This window comes from Anser cygnoides, chromosome 1, assembly GCF_040182565.1.
Source record: "Anser cygnoides isolate HZ-2024a breed goose chromosome 1, Taihu_goose_T2T_genome, whole genome shotgun sequence".
NCBI classification, from domain to species: domain Eukaryota; kingdom Metazoa; phylum Chordata; class Aves; order Anseriformes; family Anatidae; genus Anser; species Anser cygnoides.
The window spans coordinates 7,791,491-7,808,575 of record NC_089873.1 but is presented as its reverse complement, the minus strand read 5'-3'; the positions used below and the strand labels follow the sequence as shown (position 1 = coordinate 7,808,575).

At 48.5% G+C, this 17,085-nt stretch overlaps 1 protein-coding gene across 5 annotated transcripts in view; it reads left to right on the top strand.

The window, feature by feature from the left end:
• Positions 1-17,085, top strand: part of FAM107B (family with sequence similarity 107 member B) — a 60,305-nt gene that overhangs the window by 22,712 nt on the left and 20,508 nt on the right. The window contains exon 1 of one of the 5 annotated variants that reach the window (XM_013197077.3): positions 10,064-10,155. The exons of the other annotated variants lie outside the window; for them this stretch is intronic. The gene's annotated coding sequence lies outside the window, so the exon portion shown is untranslated. Of the gene's footprint in view, positions 1-10,063; positions 10,156-17,085 lie in introns of those variants that run through there. 5 annotated transcript variants of the gene reach the window in all.

Sequence of the window (17,085 nt, the reverse complement as noted above, 5' to 3'; positions counted from 1 at the left end):
TGCTTTCACCAAAAACATTACAAGGGAAGAAAACTTCCACGTACATTGTTACAATGGGCTTAGATGTAGTTTTGGGTGCTTGGAATGAGAAGCACGTGCTTGTTGTGCTGTGGGAATGTAGGGAAGGTTCAGGGTACAGTGGGGTGGCATTTTGCAGGACCTGAGGACCGGTAAGTTCCTAGAATCAGAGAATCCCAGCATGGTTTGGGTTGGAAGGGACCTCAAAGTGCACCCAGTGCCACCCCCTGCCATGGGCAAGGACACCTCCCACCAGCCCAGGCTGCCCAAAGCGGGGTCTCCCCGGAGCCTTCTCTTCTCCAGGCTGAACACCCCCAGCTCCCTCAGCCTGGCTCCACAGCAGAGGGGCTGCAGCCTCTGATCATCCTTGTGGCCTCCTCTGGACTCGCTCTGATACATCCCTGTCCTTGTGCTGGGCCCCAGAGCTGAACGCAGGCTCCAGGCGGGGTCTGACGAGAGCAGAGCAGAGGGGGACAATCCCCTCCCTGCCCTGCTGCCCACGCTGTGTTGGTGCAGCCCAGCACACGGTTGGCTTTCTGGGCTGCAGGCGCACATTGCTGGCTCGTGTTGGGCTTCTCATCCACCACCACCTCCGGGGCCTTCTCCTCAGGGCTGCTCTCCATCTGTTCTCCACCCAGCCTGGATTTGTGCTTGGGATTGCCCCGACCCAGCTGCAGGACCTTGCACTTGGCCATGTTGAACCTCACGAGGCTCGCACAGGCCCACCTCTCAGGCCTGCCCAGGTCCCTCTGGATGCCATCCCTTCCCTCCAGCCTGTCGACTGCACCACACAGCTTGGTGTAGGCAAACTTGCTTGGGGGGGCACCTGATCCCACTGTCCGTGTCACCAACAGAGGTGTTAAACAGTGCCAGTCCCCGTACTGCCCCTGAGGAACACCACTGGTCCCTGATCTCCACCTGGGCACAGAGCTGCTGACCACAACCCTTTGAGTGCGACCGTGCAGCCAGTTCCTTACCCACCGAGTGGTCAAATCCACGTCTCTCCGATTTAGAGACAAGGATGTTGTGTGGGACAGTGCCAAAGAAGCTCTGTCTTTGCTTGACTTCTAAATTGTCTGTATTCATTCTCAATTTCCTGGTTTTAGTGCAGATTAAATGAACGGTTGAGTTAGGGCTAATAGAGCAAATAGTAGGTCACATTTTAGAGTGAGAGAGGATCTTTTAGTACTAATGCTAAACAGGCTTAAGTCTTATTTAGCCAACAACTTTAGTCTGCCGTTCAGACTTGTATTTCCCACATATTTTGTTAATGGCTTGCACATTTGGGAAATTACTTCTAAACAAGACTTACTGTAAAAAGAAATCAAATAGCGGTGATTTATTAAAAGCTGTTCCAATTATTAACACAGGCTATACACATATACAGATACAAATGAACATGTATGTATGTTTATTTCTGTGTTTTAAAACAGCAGGCTGCAGGCTTTAACCGCATGTAGAATGGGCTCACATTGTTTTTGCTTGGCCACAAACATCTTGGGCTTGAAAGGAGAATAAATAGATGTACGCAAGAGGGATGCTTGGCATTGTAAAGTTGAGTCTTCCCTCCCTGAGTTAGGGTCATCTCTTTCCAGTGATGGAAAATTCGATCTCTCTTCTGTGAGAAAGAGGAAAATAGGCAGGATTGAAAATTTAATAGGCAGGATTTAAATTGCTGCACATCCTGAGGTGTACCAGATGGTCAAATGCAGAAGGGCTAACCGTTATGGAGCTCAGCTGAGACTCTCAGGATCTGCCTTTAGTTTCCTAAGTTCTGACAGAGTTTGCATTTCTTTCTTTGCGGTCCACATCTTCGTGTGCCCTGCGGTGTGCCACGAATTAAAGCTGGGAAACGTTCAGCGGACGAACGCAGGCTTCTGCTCTGCACTTCAGCCCTGGTCTAGCTTTACGGGCAGTCAGGTGGAGAGAAACATCTCGAGGAGGTGATTCCGTATTTAAATGAGCCAGGGCACGTGAGCTGCCTGGGAGCCGTGCTGCTTTCCAGCTTTCTTCACTTTATTTTTGTCTGGTGGGGTGGCTGCTCTACGCTGGGTGCCCGGGTGTGCAGAGAGGGACTGCACTGGGTGCAGCACCGCGTGTCCTTGCTCCTGCATTGCATTTCTGATCCCGACACCGTGTTTAAAGCTAAACCAGCTATATTGGGGTCTGTGAGCCGTGGGACATGTTTGTCACTCGCTGTGTGTGGGGCACAAAGTGCTCAGCAGCACCGCAGCCTCTTCGAAGAGATTCACTGCTGCACGGTGTTGCCGCTGCTGTTGGCAGCAGTAGTTGGCCCAAGGCACGACCTCGTGCTCTGTGTTACACTGCAGCCTGCTGCACAGGCAGGGTCCAAATAGCAAATAGGGGCTCCTGCAAAGAAATCTTGATCTTGACCTTTCAGATGTGTTTTTTCTTTCTTTTAAAAGTGGCTCACGGGGCACGAGCTTCCTTCCAAGCAGCCAGGGAGGCAGTGAGCCAGGCTGGCCCCAGCGCTCGCTCCACGTGGGCTCCTCTGCGCTCCTCCTGTCGGCTCTGCTCCTGCACTTTGTTCCTGCAAGTCACAGAACCATTAGGGTTGGAAAAGCCCTCCAAAATCATCTGGTCCAACTACCCCCCTACCACCAGCGTCACCCCCTAAACCATGTCCCTAAGCACCACGTCCAGCCTTTCCTTGAACACCCCGGTGGAAGATAGATGCACTCACATGAAGGGCATCTTTCGCAGCATTTTGTGAGCTGGAGGCTGATTTAGCACGTTCCTGTAGCGCTACCAGCTATAACAACAAACTAAATCCTTTTCTGAACCTGCGTTCTCGATGTGCGTGCACGTGTGGGTTTGTCAAGGGGAGCCATCCTGCTGCTACCCGCACAAGTACGTGCTCCTGAGCATGGAGTGTGAAGCAATTCAAAAAAGCTCTTAAAATTTGGGGGGGGGAAGCTGGTGTCTAATGAGAAGTCTTATGCTGATTTAAGCGTGCATATGATTTGAATTTATTTAAATAACTGTGAGAACACGTACTAGCAGAGCCGCTTTTCTCAAGACCTAATTGCTTTTAAGTCGCGAAAAACTCATCGTGTGCGTGCACGTCTGCAGCTCCAAACATCTCTGAGAGAAATGTGGATTAATGAAGCGTCTTGAGAGTGCTTGCCTGTACACGCATTTAACCTAAACCCGTGGTGAACTGAACGTATGAATGCTTCATTACAGAGACAGAGGCGAGCCTAAAGTTTTTAATTTAAATGAAGGAAGCCGGGGCCGACTTTCATATGTGTCCAAATCGTGCTCGCATGTCTCCTCGCGAGGAGTCTGTCACGCATTGACAGGCTGATCTCATTCTTCTCCGGCGGGCGCAGATGGGGATTCTTGAACTGGGATCAAATTCCTCGAAAGTTGCCGCGCTGACATCTTGTGAAGGTGTGAGAGGAGTGGGAATTTGGATGGCAGAGGGTGCAGCAGCAGAGGATGCAACGAGGCAGAAGCAGCGACACTTCCCTTTGCTTTATTCAACACCGCGGTGATGACTGTGAATATAAAGCATCTCACAGGGGCGGAATAAACGCTTCTCTCTCTTGCCATCTAGGTTCAGTATCACACAGATCCTCAGCTTGATTTCCCGTGCCCTCGTGTAATTAGCTCAGAATTACAACTCTCAACACCACTTTCTTTATGAACGTCCCAAAATGCGAGTCTTTTCCCCTCCAGTTCGTATTTGCGTGGGAATCTTGGCTACCTTGCAGCTGTTTTGACAAGACCTATGAAAACCACGGGTCCGAGAGACACACGTAGGTATTTCCTCTACCTCCCCTGCACGTGCGGGCACCTCTCCCAGGGCTGCAGTGTTGCTGCTTCCTTTATTCCTGGGAATAAAGTGCTCAAAGCCACCCGTGGGTGCCATCAGCCGGGCACCGAAGTGTTAAGAAGTTTGAGCCAGAGGTGACTTTGCTCTGCCTGTTGGTATCAAACGGAACAAGCAGAGGTGTGCGTTTGGATTATTGTAAAAGAAAGGGGGAAAAGCAGGGGGAAACACAAACCACCGGGATGTTAGATGTAGTCGTAACAAATCAAAGAATTTTCCAGATGGCGATGTGCTCCTGCCCTTTCTGACAGACTCTTCTCACTTCCCCGTCAGGCTGGTAATCCTGTTTGTCCACAGCTTTTCTGATTGAGCTCCTCTGGCTCTGTCGGAGAGGCTCGAGGTCTTGTGAGCAGGCTTGCGAGTCGGTTAACCCTAATTTAAAACATGCGGCGTTTGAGAGCACAGCGTGTGCTGCCGAGGGAAGAGCTGCGCAACACTGAATTCTCGCGCTTCTCTCTGAACGTTAAAGATTCACACCGGAGGGGGTCCGGTGGCTTTCCTTCAAAACGTGTGGCTGCAGCCACAATGCCAGCAAGATTTTGGGTTGAAGTTGCAGAATTGTATCAGACCCCAGTTGGCTGTTATATTTATTAGATACCTGCTTGCTTGATGGGCTTTTCAGAGGAAAGTTAGGTGCTTTTTTTTCTAGGTAGGATTAGTTTAATACGTGCAAAAACTGTGTGTGTGCGTGTGAAGTCCTACTAAGCTGAGTCACTGCTTTGGCAACAGTTTTTAGTTTTAGTCAATGTTCTTTTTTTTCTTTTCTAAAGTCGCAGTTTATCAGCTATCTCGTTCCACTCTTCCAGCAAAAAGCAAATATCGCTGCCTTATTTTTCAAGTCTCGTGGATCTGATGAGGCTGCACAGCAGAAGATTGAAGCAGGGAAGGGAATTGCGGCTGGTGGGCGACTGGCTGTAGGCGGGTGTTCGGTATCCAGCAAGAAAACTGGCAGACGTGTAGGCTGCAGACGTATTTATATAACGCAGACTGCTGGAGTTCTTGTCTGTGATGCCCAGCTCTGAGTGGCGTTGGCTAGTTGTGCACTCACACCCGCTTGCTGCTCCCGTGAACGCACAGGTTTGTGTGTCTTCTTGGCATTTCTTTACAGCGGAGGAGTGGGAATAGGCTGGCCAGGAAACATCCCATTGCCTTGCCCATTGTAACCGGCACTGAAAACAGCTCGAGGACGTGACCTTGTGTACTGAGCCTCATCCTGACAAGTTCTCAGCAGCTTCCAGAGGCTCTGGCATCGCCACGGCGCCGTGGGCTCCGCTTCTGCGTGCCATATAAGCCACGTGCAGTTTTTGCCAGGCGCTAATTCAGCCTGAAGGCACTCCGGTCCTGTCTGAAACGCCCTGCGTTTGGCACTGCTGCGTCAGCAAAGCCGTTTGGCTACAAGGCACACCAAAGGAAAGGAGGGGAAGAAATAGTCGGCCTTTCAAGCCAAATGCTCGAGCAGCTGCTTCGGAGCAGCAAGCGTGGCGCTTTCCACAGGACTCGTTCCCTGCGCGCAGTAGGTAACACAGTCCCTCGCTGTTCAGTCTCCTTCCTAGTAAAGAGCAGACCTCACTGGTAATTTCTGAGGCTTTTTACTGCTGTTTTCAGGCCCTCACATGTGTTTGTAGCATGGTTTTCTTTTAAACCGTACGATACAGTTCCTATTATGAGTCTTAATTTAATTCTTGTCTGACAAAGCTCCGCCTGTCTGTTTTACACAAAGCACATGCTGACATCTACTCCGTTCCTTTCATCAAGTTTTTGGCAACATAGCGATGTGGGACGAGTTGTTCAGGCCACGCTGACTTGTACCTGCTGAGAGGTCTGCCTCCTGGTTTGTCTGTGTTGGTGGGTTTTGATTTACTCAGGAAGATACCTGCAAATGTTTGTGGGGAAATGATGTTACCACCAGATCTCAGCGTCTGCACTGGGTCCTGTACTTCACTTCAAACTTTCAGGATTGTGTTTAGTTTGGTAATACGGAAATAAAGGCGATCTCCATCCATATTTGTGGACTGAGAAGGACAGCAAAATGTTTCATGTGCAAAAGGAAAGTTCAGGAATTCTGGGTTTTGGCAGCTGCGAGGTTAGTGGTGCACGACTGAACGCTTAAAATTGCTTTCTGTTTTGGAGGAACTGGGCCTCAAGGGAACCACTCGGATACAGGAGGGTCTTTGGGTCCTGCCTGCCCTGTTACTTTGTTCAGTGGCAAGTCAGGACCTAAGAAGAGATCCCCTGGTATTGTTTTGGCCTCTTGTTACCAGGGTTTTACTTAGCTGATGAGCTATGAGGCTGTCCAGAGGCTGCCCTGGAAATCCCCCGTCTTTTGCAGCAATGGGAGTTTCTCCCATCAGTAACCTGTTCGGTGCTTGTCCGAGCTTTGCACATCTCCATGACCCCGTTTCCCCGCCGTTAACATGGATGCAGGGGGTTTTACGGAAAAGATGCGACACCTGATCGAGGCTGACAGCTGGGCCGAGTGGCCGGGCTGTTGGTTTTCCCTGGTGCATCTTTGCTCTAGTTGTGGCCTCTGCTTCGGAGTCAGCATCGGATGGGTCAGGATCTCGAGGGGGAGCCCTCCAGGTTGGTACGACACCGAGGAGTAGCTGGGAAGAGCTCAGTGTCACTCCACCTTCTGGGTCTTTTTGTTTGGCTTTTGCTTTTCCCAGCTGTTTTATTTTCTAAGCGAGCGGCAGACACACCGAGCGAGCAAACCCAACGCGCGGGGATGCGCTCCCAGGGGAGACGCAAGGCGACACTTCTGTAGCCAAGACGACTTCTGTAGCCAAGACGACTTCCGTAACGAAGATAGTTTCTGTAGCCAGGATGGAGAAACGTCACCGTTCGCCACTTGCACGGGCTGGGGCAGCAGCTGCCATTCCTGGGGGCAGCGGAGCAGATGTCCTCGCTGCAGCTGCCGGGGTTCGAGCAGTGAGACCTCCGGGCCGGCGCGGCTGAGGCAGGCACCTCCTGCCTCGCTGGGACAGCCTCTGCTGCCTCTCGGAGACCAGGGTGGGCGTGCTGGAGGAGAGCAGGAAGGTGCCATGGGCGGGCAGCTGGGAGAGTTTGCTCGTGGGGAATTCGAGCCCTGGGCTGGAAAGCGGCCAGCGTGACTCCCGCGCCCCAGTGATGAGTACAGCATCCCCGGGGGCACCGAGGGGCTCTCGTACTTCTCCCCGGGGATGCCTCGCATGCCAGCTGTACAAAAGGAACGGAGCCACTAGAAATACTCCTCGCTTCGTACTTCTGAAGATTTTTAACCCGGGGAACCAAATTGCTCCATTTTAGTTTTGATTTTGTGTGTGACTGCTTCTAAGAAAGCGCTTCGCAGGGCTCCGTCTCATTAGCGCCTCCATTCAGAGCGATGATCCAAGCAGGAGGACTAATAATAGAACTTAACACTGCTGCTTTTGATTTGAGAACTGCATAAAGAGCGATGTCAAATTAAAATACTTGGTGTTTTGTGTGTTGCCTTTTGTAGTCGGAGCCCTTTTTGTGACAAGCGACATTAATTTTCTTACAATTCTGGAAGAAAGAAATCGGATATCTATTTCTAATTGCTAGTGCTTAGGAATATGATACGTGCGTAAGGCAGGAGAGATTGATTAGACTCATTATGACATGAAAGGAAAATGTCAGCCTGCAAAAATAAGCAATAGAGTTGTTGCATTTTTTATTACACTTTCGCCTTGGGTTCTGTATAACTGGAAAAGGAACGCGCACGAAATAAAAAACGCCACCAAAAAACCCTTGCCCTGAAAAACGGAGCAGCAGAGGAAGGGAAAAAGCCTTAATTATTGGGAAAAAATTGAGTCCCGGGAGATTGAAGGGTGTGACTTGCTTGAATAATTGCTTGCAAATAAATATATAGAGGGGGAAAAAAAAAGGAGAAATACGTATTCTGGCTTGGAATTACCAAGAGGCTGGGTACATGCACGAGATTGTGCTCGGGACTGGCGGAAGCAACAGAAACATTTCCAAACAGGCCCAAGCGGTGCCGTGCCAGGGAGATGTGGGCCAGTGCAGGGCTGGTGAGTTCTCCTCCTGTGCCATCACACGGGGACTTTGAGAGGAGCTTTTAAGGGCCAGGGGATGGAAGATAGGCTCGAACAGAGCGGGACCATGGGGACAAAGTTGCCTCTGCTCTGTCCTTCGTGCATCCTGCCTTTGCCACCCGTCTCTGCAGAGGACGGCCTCCATGGGAGCGCTCATCGAGCGAGCGGGTTTGCTCGTGTCCTCTGTGCTCTTCTCCGGATGTGCCAAAAAGATTCTCCTGCAAGGAAAATCTGTTGAACAGATTTATATTTTTCTTACTTCTGGTGCGTTTGACTCTTGCTTTAAAAAATAATGACTCCTCCCTGTTTATATCTCCCATCCCCAAGTTAGCAGAGGCGCAGCTCTGCAGGCACTGCTGCTTAGGAGCTAGCCAGCTACTTGGATGCTTTGTATATTTGTTAGCATTAAAGGCCAAGCACCTGGAGCTTAAAACAAGCTTAAAAACCAGCTTTTTGGACCGAGATCAAGAATGAAGCGTTTTGGCAGAGGAAGTCGTGAGGACAGAGATGTCAGGAGCAGTTAGGTGCTGCCACAGCTCGCCGCGGGGCAGAGAAGGGCCGGACGACCTCTTGAAGTTCCCTCCAGCCCGATTTTCTACGATTCTGCAAAAAAATGGGATTACAATGCTTGTTAGCTGGGCAAATTGCTGTAGAGAAGCTGCTTTCAGCAGCTCACATGTGCTTTACGGCTGTTTTCCTGACTTCAGTCAACGCACTCGGGTGGGAGAAGCGGGCCGGGTGCGCAGGTCTCCAGCATCGCGCTGCTGCACGTGAAGGTCATCCGAGGCCGCTGCCCTTCCTGCCAGCACTTCTGCAGATGTAAGTCCCCAGGGAACTGTGATATTAATAATTGTGCTCGGTCCATCGGCGTGGCAGATAAGCCGAGGAAGATTAATTGAGTTTGGGAGACTGGCTCCAGCTCGTGCCAGCTGAGGGTCTAACCTTACGTTATTTATAGTAGGTCTTCATCTAATTGTGTAATCTCGGTGTGAAAACGTGGAATTTCTGCAACGTGTGGCTCTCCTTCAAGCAGACCTGTGATTTCTGAGCTCCTCAGTCCTTGGTACCAAGCTAAGCTTCAGGTAATGTGGCCTCCATTTAAGGGAGCAGATGCTTTGGTGTATTAAAAAACAAACACAAAACCATCCTGCCCAAACAAAAGCAAGAAAAAAAAGCCTCCTAAATAAACCCCACATCTAGACTTGAAGAATATCAGCTCTGGAAACAGAGCAGTGTAAAACGCTGCCTTCAAATTTTCCACCTATTTAATCCTGGGAACTATCTGTTCCAATGTATTTTTAAACAAGTGCTCTGGGAATGGCAGTGAAAACGTCTCGAGTATTTCCATGCAGCCCCGTTTTGGTCGCATTTATTCTGAAACTCATCTTTGTTGAAAAACATCTCGGGGCCAGATTTATCCCCAGAGTAATTTGCCTTGATTTTAATAGCGTTGCAGGAAGGGTGATTTTGGCTCGTGGTTTAATTTATAGCACAGGAAATATGTATAGCTACAGCCCGTCTTTGCCCAGGGTATGGTACACGAGGGGAAAACAAGCCTGATTCTATCAGTACTTTGTTAATTTAATTATAACAACAGATGCAGCATTTAATCTGTTTGTCTTTGTTGTTGAGTTACCAAATCCTACTCAAAGAATATTTTTATTTTCCCCAGCTCCAGCACTGAGTAATAAGCCTCACAGCTTCTTGAAATGTTAAGCAGCTTTGCAACTTCCTCTCTCTCTCTCTCCCTGCATCAATAATCTCGTATTTTAGCTGATAGCACTTTGTTTTGAAACCAGGAGATGTAAATCTGTCTTCCTTTCTGCTCGTACCTACACCTATTTCCTCCTTTGTTCGCAGAAAGAAAAATGCCACAGAAGAAACCTTCTTCCTCTTTTCCTCTTTTTTCTTTCTTTTTTTTTTTTTCTCCTTTGAAGCTAGAAAACACTGAAGTTAATTTAAAAACACAGCTCTCTGCGCCACAGTTTTGGCACATCTGTGCTCAGTGGCATTTGGTACGTGTTCAGGAAAGCACTTCTATCCGAGGCGTTTCTCGAGTTGAAAACCAGCGCAGTAAACGAGTAAGTGCTCCTCGTGTTTAGCGGCCTGGAAATAACAGAAATATTTCCATCGGCATTTCCAGCCGTGCAGTTCCTGCTGCCTGCAAACAGCCATCTCTGCCTGCTGGTTAATCGGGACGGGACGATGGGACACGTCCGGCTGCTGGTGGTAGGTGCCCACGGTTTCTTTTAGGGGAGCTGCCTTCAGGGGCTGGCAGAGGTGCGAGGGTTCAGGGGGGCTCCTTCTGCTCGCCTTGGGCACCCCTCAGCGTCGGGCTGCTTTTGGCAGTCAGTACAAACGCTCTCGAAACCACGCTTCTCCGATCCTGAGATAAGTGGGGTGAGTCACTTCCTGGAGGTGCTGTGTTTTTTCTCCTACAGAAGAAGCGTAGATTGGCGCAGAGCAGCCCGAAGCACCAGCTTAGCCCGGGTATTCTGGCTTTTAGTCGGTGGGGGATGAAGTGGGTCACAGCCGATGACTTTTCTGGGGTGTTTTTACCCCCATCTTCTGTGCCCTGCTCCCAGTATCTGACTGGCTCCCTCTGTGCGAGGAGCTGAGCGTTTCACAGGATCACAGAATATCCCGAGCTGGAAGGGACCACAAGGATCATCGTGTCCAACTCCTGGCTCCACACAGGACCGCCCAAAAATCAGGCCATGTGTCTGAGAGCGGTGTCCAAACACTTCTTGAACTCCAGCAGGCTCAGGGCCATGCCCGTTGCCCTGGGGAGCCTGTCCCAGTGCCCGACCACCCCTGGGTGCAGAACCTTTCCCTAACCCCCAGCCTGACCCTCCCCTGTCCCGGCTTCTGGCCAGGTGTGGGTCTGGGAAGAAGCAGCAGGTACATCCTGTTACTGGTGGTACTGGGGAGCCACCGGGCTCAGCACCATTGATGGTGTGACACAACTTTTCGGGATTCTGCGTAAAGGACTGAAAAAAAATTGTTTTCACCGTTCTTACTGCCTGGTAATTTCACGTAGTGATTAATGAGGTGCTCGGGCTCCTTGCTGCATTTCAGACGAAGAGAAACGAGATGTGTTACACTTGGTGACCTTTCCTTCCCCTCGGTTGAACAGTTTGTTTTCCAGGCATGAAAGCCCTTTCCTCTCTCCTCTTTTCCCAATCACGGGGACTTTCCACGGTTGCATAAAGGTTTAATTACCTTCCTGCACGGGGACGAAGGGGATTTTGTCACCCGTGTGCAGCAGGTGGGAAGGGTTCTTCCTCGCTTCGGCTTCTCCTTAATGCAGCAGATCGCAGGAGCACATCGCTCTAGGGCTTCAGATGACTCCTTCAGCCTGACAGCTCGACTGCTAGCTGCAGTCATGTTGTTATCTGGGTAATTAATCCACAAGGTATTGTGGACAATGCGCTCAATAATACAGGAAATGATTAAACTGAATAATTTCCACAGTTTTCTGTTGGAGAGTGTGAGAAGCTGGAAATAGCCGGCATGCTGGAGATATGATAGGAAGCAGTGACAAGCTGGATTTGTTCTGTATTATTGTAATTTATGAAATTTGGGGTGAAATTTCTCACTATTTGGATATTTTTGGAAGGCACTTTTCCCACTACTGATAAATATCAGGTCTGGGAGTCTGTCCACGCTCCCTGGACTTCCCTAACCCCCCTGGAGGAAGGTGAGTGTCTGGGAGCTGATTGACAGCGCTGATATTTGACATTAGCACTCAGCATAGCTGCTTTGGTTTGCCCTCTGGATAACCATGCTTATGCTCTAAGGAGCTTGCTTTCCTATTTTAGCTACAGCAGTTGAAGGCCTGAAGGTAGGTGACATGAATGCTTCTATAAATATGGATAGTTTTAATCAAGCCTTTGTTTATATTTGGGTAATATCATAATGGTGTAAGCAAGGGAGAGAGTGGGATGTATAAAAGGTGTTGGGCAAGACAGTGACGAGTGATGGATGTCTTCAATTTTTAGCTGAAGTCTTGAGTGAGATTAATGGAAGGTGTCTGCGGCTGCACCACACCAAGCCATCTGAAGTATTTCTTGCACTGATGGAAAGAAGGGGAGGGTGAGACGTGAGAATTTGAAGGAAATTCCTGTTGCCTTGGTCTTGCATGTGTCTGCCTTATTCATTTAGCTTGCTGTCTCCTCCTGTCTGTCAAAACATTTGTTGGAGTAACGCAGCTGTCCCACGGCAGATTTTGGGGAAGGGATTTTTTTTTTTCCCTTTAAAATGGATGACACCACCCTCTGGCCACGGAAATAACCCTCAGCTGTGATTAAAGGATTCTGAAACGTTGCATAAATCTCTTTTCCCTGATAAGAGCCTGTGCTCCAGCCTCTACAAACTTCTCATTTTTGACCATGTGGGAAACAGCTAGCAAATGTGCTCATCTCCCTGGTAGTGGGTCTGGGACTTCTGGTGGTGGACATACCCTCTAGTAAACCCACTGCTGCTGACTTTCAAAATTCATCCATTTACTGTCATTTCTATCACTGTGTGAATTTATAAACACAGTTTTCCTTTTTTTTTTTCAGAGGTAGTGTTCGTGTTGAGTAGAAGCCGTAGGAAAGCACCGAGCACAGTAGGATGTGAATGAAAATTAATTTGCAGACATACACTTCCCGTCTCAAAATGCGGACCGCTGGAGAACCACAGAGATTTATAGTTTGTTCTGCGGGCCCTGAGGTGCAGGTGGGGTTAGGTGTGCTTGTGAAGGGGGAAATGGCTCTTGAAAGAAGGTGCTGAGCCTGGAACGGAGGAGTTATCACCAAGTGATGCTGTGTTAGCGGGCTGTGCTGGCAGGAGGAGGTTTGGGGATGAAGGTGTCGACTGACATCTTTTTTTCACTGGGAAATCTGAACTAAACAGTTAGCTAAAGCGGGAGTGGGATGGTGCCTTGGTGTGAAAGACAAGCTGAGGTTGTCTTTCAACCTAAGAGGTCTAAGAGGTTTTCCCTCTTAGGTTCTGATCACTTGTAAAATCCATTTGTGGCATGAGGTCTAACAAAACTTAAGCAATAATAGAACTATTGTCATTCCAATCAGCCTTCTGTAACCCCTTCCTCATCCCTGAATAAATCACGAGAGATGAAGGAGCTGGAATATTAAATTTCTTTCCCGATGATGTCATTAGTAGAGAGATTTCGTTTTTCCACCTACACTTCCTAGTCTGATCTCCGCTGTTACAGGAATTCTACCCTTTTCCTACAAACCGTACTGCTTTGTCTGCTGTGTTGAAATAACACAATTCCCCGTGATAGCTGGCCGTGTTTGTGCTGGCACAGCTGTTCCCAGTCTGGAATAACTTTGATAGTGCTACAAGTAGACCCGTGTGCCGATTTTCATTCCGGTGTTGCGCTGGTAGAAGTTGCACAATCCCAGCTGACGGCGCCTCTTTGTTCTGGGGGTTTTGCTTCCTTGCAGGGCCTGGGCGCAGCACGAGCTGATCGCCAAGATAACGTTTCTCAGATTTGGGACTGGAGCAAGCTGTTGTCTGCGGTTAAAGATCTTTAAGACATGTCAGCTTGAGCTACACCCAGTTCACACCACGTCCACTGTGCTCAAACATTTCCCAGTTTGGTTTAGTGCATTCAGTGCCTGTCATGTTGCCCTTGGCAGCCCAGGTGAGACAAGAAGAAGAAGAATTAAAGACAAATGCGTGCAGGGGAAGGCTCCTGGGTGACTTCTGGTAGCCTGCTTGCTTTCATAGCTAATGCATTGCAAAACCGTTGGTGGATCCTTTGCTGTCTGGCAGTAAACATGCTGTTTTTTTGTGTTTCTACACCTCTTTTCAGATACCTTTGTTTGGATAATATTAAAGCAGGTGGGACAGCATCCCCTGTGCAGACAGGCTGCTGGATTAAATGGAGTGGGTAGGAGATCTGTGTGTACAACATTGTATATAAAGGAGATAAAGAATGAAAAATAAAATAAATTAAGGCTGACTTCATAGCATTCACTTTCCAGGATGGTTATTAACATGCCTGTGATGAAATGGGACTTAACTGTAGCAAATGTTAACAGGAATCTTAGACGCTACCGTAGAAAGCAAACTTGTATTGATGTAGTGTCTGAAGATGCAAAATTTGCACCCTGCTGAGCCCTGAGATTGCTGAAGAGTGCATGCTGTTTTGAAGAGGACAGATTTTGATAAATGAGTCTCTGTCTTATTACTGACATGCTTGAGAAGAAAGTGCTGTGTTCACCAGTGGGGTAGGAAAGCCCTCGGGCTCCCAGCTCTGATTCCTGCCTTTCACTGTGGCCCTTCATCCTGGAGATGTTCCTGAGAACATATTTACTAGTGCAGCGTAGAAAAAAACATGTCTTTTATGTGACTGCGGCTGTTTACATGGTAAATCGATAGACACATAACAACAACAACAACAAAGAAAATTAAGAAGAAAAAGCCGGAGACTGCTAATAACTCGGGAAGGAAGAAATTCATAAAAATAGATGCAGAGTGAAAATGTCAGCATTGGTCCTTCAGGCACAAGAGCCATAAATCCCTGGCATTTCTTTTGTAACACCAAGAAAAACCTTCACAGCCTGTGTGTTATTAACTCTAATCTCTTTCTTTAACTTTTTAGCTTATTTTAAACATCATCAGTTTCATTTTCTAAACTCCATTCAGCGTGTTACCTACTTGGATTATGCCTTTCGATTCTAAAACAAGCATTTGTTCCAGCATAAAAAAAAAAAGGAAGAAAAATGAGTGCTTAACATGAAACGGCTCCAAAACTTTTGACAAAATGCTGCCTATAATAGAACAAAGCATAGCATTGTCCTAATTTATGATGTTTCTTACTGCTCCGCTCACCCAAAAAAAGCCTGTTTTGTGCTCTCAGCATTTGGTATCCGACATGTCTTGTGCTGACAACCGCAGCCTGTTCCAGATTAATTTAGGCCCAAGCGGCTCGCTCGGCATCATGAATCCAATTTTTGGTGGAGCTGAAAATAGAGTCTCTCTCTTCTGTCGTGACTCGGTCCCTCGCTGTAATTACGGGGCAGCCTTTCTTCTGAGCGACGGAGCTGCTGTTGTGACCAAGCCCTTTGTAATGAACAGGTCCCACTTGATTTTCCGATGAATTCCCCTTGCTCAGCGGTTCTTTTGCACTTTTAAAACGCATTTCCTCAGTGAAACTTGGTAAAAAATGATCGTCTAATCTAAAAAAAAAAATCTAAAAAAAAAAGGAAATGTTAAATTTCCGCTTTAACGATATTTGTTAAGCAAGCAGGTTGAGAAAGTGATTATGTTGTAAGGAAATGGACAAGCTCTGGTAGGTGTAGGAACTTGAGCAACCTGGGTTGAAGTGTTTACCCTGATTTACGGGACTAGTAACAGGTCAAGAATTTACAGTAAAGTAAAAAAGCTTCCACCTCCCTTTATTGATAAAATAATGCTGTATTTGTAGACTACCTTTCTTGTAAAGAAGCACAACTCAGCCTTGAGAAGAGAAGACTGAGAGGGGATCTCATCAATGTTTACAAATACCTGAGGTGTGGGAGACAGAGGGATTTGGCCAACCTCTTTTCAGCGGTCTGTAGGGACAGGACAAGGGGCAATGGCGGCAAGATGGAGCCCAGGAAGTTCCGCCCCAACATGCGAAAGAACTTCTTCACGGTGAGGGTGACGGAGCCCTGGGACAGGCTGCCCAGGGAGGTTGTGGGGTCTCCTTCTCTGGAGATATTCAAGGCCCGTCTGGACGCCTACCTGGGCAGCCTGCTCTGGGGAACCTGCTTTGGCAGGGGGGTTGGACCCGATGATCTCTGGAGGTCCCTTCCAACCCCTACAATTCTGTGAGTCTGTGAACTCAAGAAATCAAGAACCTTCCAGATGCCTACCCCTGACGTGACCAAGCACGATGTGTTCACTGAAGTGCTCCGAGTATTTACTGGTGACTGTTGTAGTCTCTTCTGCTTCCAAAATGGAGGCACGTGTTTAAAAAACATGGTCATACAGGCTCGTTGGAATCTTAATTGCAGCTTTTTTGTATTTGTGTTTTAAAAAAACCCTTTTAGCTATTGAAGGAGAGCAGGAAGAGGACCACAGAAACACTCCTTGACTCTTCTTCCTTTATTCTCCAAATATCTCAGACAGTAAAGTGATGTCCTGCTGGGGACACAGTCTGGTGACATTTTTAAGGAATCCTACCATGCAGTTTATTGCCAGCATATAGTTTGCTGGCCTGAAAGTTTCCCTGTTGGTTGCGGGCCCAGCGTGTGCTGCGAGCCCAAGTCCTCCGTTCAGCAGGGGAACAAAGACTGGCTCCAGGCCTGGAGAGGTGCAGCTGGCAGTGGGCAGTTATCAATAGGTATTCATCCTATTAATTAATTCTTGTTAAAGAATTTTTTTTGTTTCTGTTCTTGTTAAAACTGGAGTTAGGGGACAGCTTTTCAGTCAGCCTGGGTAAAAGAAGCCGAGTGACCTGCTAATCCGAGGGCTGTAGGGCCTGTGAGAAGGCCTCCTTCGAATCCTTTTCAGGCCGTCGGAGAGCTGGCGGCGCACAGACCCGGCTGCCTGGCTGTGTGCGGATGACAAATGGCATTCTGCTCTCTGAAACCTCTCTGCACTGCTTCCTCAGACCTTGACTAGCAAGAGCCAAGCCGTGACCTAATACTGGTTTTGTTCTCCAGCCACGGTCTGTTGAGGCAATGGGCCTCTAATGCCAAGGACTTTCAGCCCCTTTCTTGGCTCTCTGGGAGTGTTGTTGTGCAGACCTTTGCATTTTTAATCTTCATTTTTATTTTATTTTCTCACGTGAGCAAGAAGAGGCAGGAACACGCCCGTTTTATGTTCCTTTATCAGACATTTGTAAGCTAGCGTGTGACTTTTAGGAACGCAGGTAGTTTGTTTTGACAGTATGCTGGAGATCCTTGCAGTGCCTCTTAGGACTACTGAGGTTTTTTGTTTGCGTTTTGCTCTGTTTATATATTTGGGAGTTCTCCCAGATCAGGTTTCATCCCAGTTCCATTCCACTAGCACGTGGAGCGAGCGAGCCGTCCTCTTGAAGCCCCCAGGGAACGATGCAAGGGGCAGAGCTGAAGGGTCCTTCTGAGGCTGGTGGCACGGCTGGCCCCTTGCTGGGGGATGGCAGCCCGGGACTTTCCTCAGGTGGTCTGTCAAGCAGCA